Source organism: Malus domestica, chromosome 17 (genome assembly GCF_042453785.1).
Source record: "Malus domestica chromosome 17, GDT2T_hap1".
Classification (NCBI taxonomy): Eukaryota; Viridiplantae; Streptophyta; class Magnoliopsida; order Rosales; family Rosaceae; genus Malus; species Malus domestica.
Window position 1 is genome coordinate 3,682,206 of NC_091677.1, and position 3,038 is coordinate 3,685,243.

A 3,038-nucleotide genomic window follows, 5' to 3' on the forward strand; every position below is an offset into this window, starting at 1 on the left:
ATTAAGGGGTCTCGCTAAGAACGTTTAGTGAAGCGTTCAGTCGGGGCGAGTCCCCCGTTAGTCCCATTAAAACTAGTCCAGTGTGGACAACAAACATAAGACTCGACAAACAATTAATCTAGTCTAGTCCAATGACCCCTAAGAAGGTCAAACAAACACAGCCTAAAGATCCAATCTTAGTACTTAGTAAGACTTCTCATTTCTCCACATCTAGTTAGAACTTAATTAATTAAGGGGGTGTGATATCCACACACCTTTTTTACTTCTCACACACCTTTTTAATTTTCGGCCGTCGGATCGGATGAATTGAAGAAAATCAACGAACAGAAATTAACAAAGGGTGTGTGAAAAGTAAAATGGGGTGTGTGGATAGCATATCCCTTAATTAAGTCCTAATCATTGGAATTGGTGCATCAACTTGTAGGGTTAATGCCAAGTACTCAGTAGGGCAGTGCTAATCCTTTTTTGGATATTAAATCTAGTTGTTGTACTTTGACAAACTTAAGAGAAATCAATGTGCCAAAAATACGGATCAATATACAAATATCATAATACAAGTAGTTGAATTTTTTTATTTATTTTTTAAGTGTGATGATCCAACTACTTTTAATATGACCTTAATGTTCCGTGTTCTCGACAAATTATAAAATATCTCTGCACCTCGGGTCCAAAACAAAATCATACATTGTTGCGGTAAAACTAAAAGCTACCAGAGATCGGTAAAACATTGAAAACTACAATATTGACCATTGACATCCTGCACTTTTTTGTTTTGTTGGGTTAAGGCAACAACCAGCATCACTTTAAAAGAACACTTGCGTGTTTCTCCAATGGTCATGGTGGTAAAGTATACGACCTACATGAACATGGGTTATTAGGGATAACCAAATAGGCCAAATGTGTATATGATTAAGATTATTGGGTACGTTAAAGTACTTTTTTAATCCCTGTGTTTTACTAGCTCGAATTTTCAATATGATTTAATCATTTTCTATTTGGCTGATTTGGTTAACTGATTAGTCATTTTCGTCAAATTTATGCGTTATTGTGCCTACATTACTCATAGAGAGATTCACATATCGTAGTTGATTAGTGCAAAGTTATGCATAATTAATTATGATTGTCAATGTGACGAGACACAAAAATCAAGTTAAGAATCGTTTTATAACCATTTCGTTTTCAGATTTATATATTTTGTTTCCACATTTTTTTTAAAACTAAAAAGTGAAAGCTATTTTTGTAAATTCATTGATATATATATATTTGAGTTCCGACTTGAAGGCTCTTAGAAATTCAAAACCAAAAGGCATGCATAAAGTGAGACTAGTGGCAGCGAGTGAGTAGTACTCCAACGGGTATGTGAACCAAAAATTATTGCAGAGTTTAACCCCCAAAGAGTATGCAGGAGTCTAAAATGATGGCCTATGTGTCAAGAAAAGTTCCAGCTGGGTTGATTGGGCAAACACTAACACATGAGGTTTGCCAAAACATTGACACCAAACTCGATTGCTCGTGGTTCTTACACATGGCAATAATTATTGATGATGGATCTGCTGCCACAAATTTCACTCCTAAATTATTGAAAGAAAGATATAATTAAAACAATATTTCTTTATAGAGACTTATGAATATTTATCTTTTACACAAACAATATTTTACCGTAAACTAATTTAAACTGTGAGATAGAGAAGATTTCAACTCGGCTATCGAAGGTAACAGATCTCACAGAGAAACCAGATATATTCTTGGAGATATGGAGCAGTAATGATTCCAGGAAAACCCAGATATAATTAAAACAATATTGAAACTTATATTATTGAAACGAAGATATAATTAAAACTGATGGGGGAATGTTAAAGGGAGAGAATCAACTAGACGAACACTAGCACAACTAGAGAAGGAGACTAAGATAAAGAGCCAAACTCTGTTCATAAATTCATTCAAATACATCCCCCTCAACCTCCAGAATTCTAGCATTTTAAAAGCCTAACCAACTGCTTAATTAAACGCTAACACAACTTCTTAGTCCACTAAGACTTCATAAATGATAATCAAGCCCCAACCCAAATACATAATTAAGACACAACTTACAAAAATACAAATTACTAAAATATAAATTAGCCACTTAATTATGAGAGCTCAATGAATTTCTCTTTCATGCACTGCATCAAAAACAATATTTTTTTCTTATAGAAACTTATAAATTGTTTAATACAAACAATATTCTACTGTAAACTAATTTACACTGTGAGATAGAAGATTTTCAACTCCACAATCGAAGGTTACAGATCTCACAAAGAAACCAGAAATATTATTGGAGAAATGGAGCAGTGATGATGCCAGGAAAACCTATGGTTTCAGAGGGTGAAGAACGATCAAGAACTCAACTAGTCTCATACAATTCAATGGATGTTTCTTCGTTAACATTACAAGAGAAAGCCATCTGAGCCTTATACAACTGCAGACAAAATTAGTGCTACCTAATCAGAAACTAATCATTAACAAAAAAACGCCATGATTAATCGTCACAACATGCAGTAGAAAGTGGGAAGCATATGGACTAATCAACTCGCAGAGCTGTAATTAAAACTGACTAACAGTAGAAAGTGGGAACCTAGATATAACTAAAACTAATCATTAACAAAAAAACACCATGATTAATCGATTCACTAAACTAATCAACATGCAGACTGTCGAAACTAATTTAAATATTGCACTGATGCGGAATATACATGGACTAGCTACTACTCAGGAGAAAGTGAGCACATCCGCTCCAACCAATGAAGCTCCGACAACGTATGCAATAAGTATCTATTTTTAGTTACAAACTCGTAGTGGAAAGGATCACCTGGGGACAAGCTTATCACATTAATGGCGTCTGACAAGTCTACCTAACAGACCTTCAAATTGTTGTACACAGTTTGTATAATTTCTCTGGCTGGTGGTGGTGAATCAGCACAGCTCATATGAGGCATGTGAGAAGCCCGTTGTTAGACTAATACCCAGTGGTCCTACGTGCATGCTGCTCCGATCGGGCA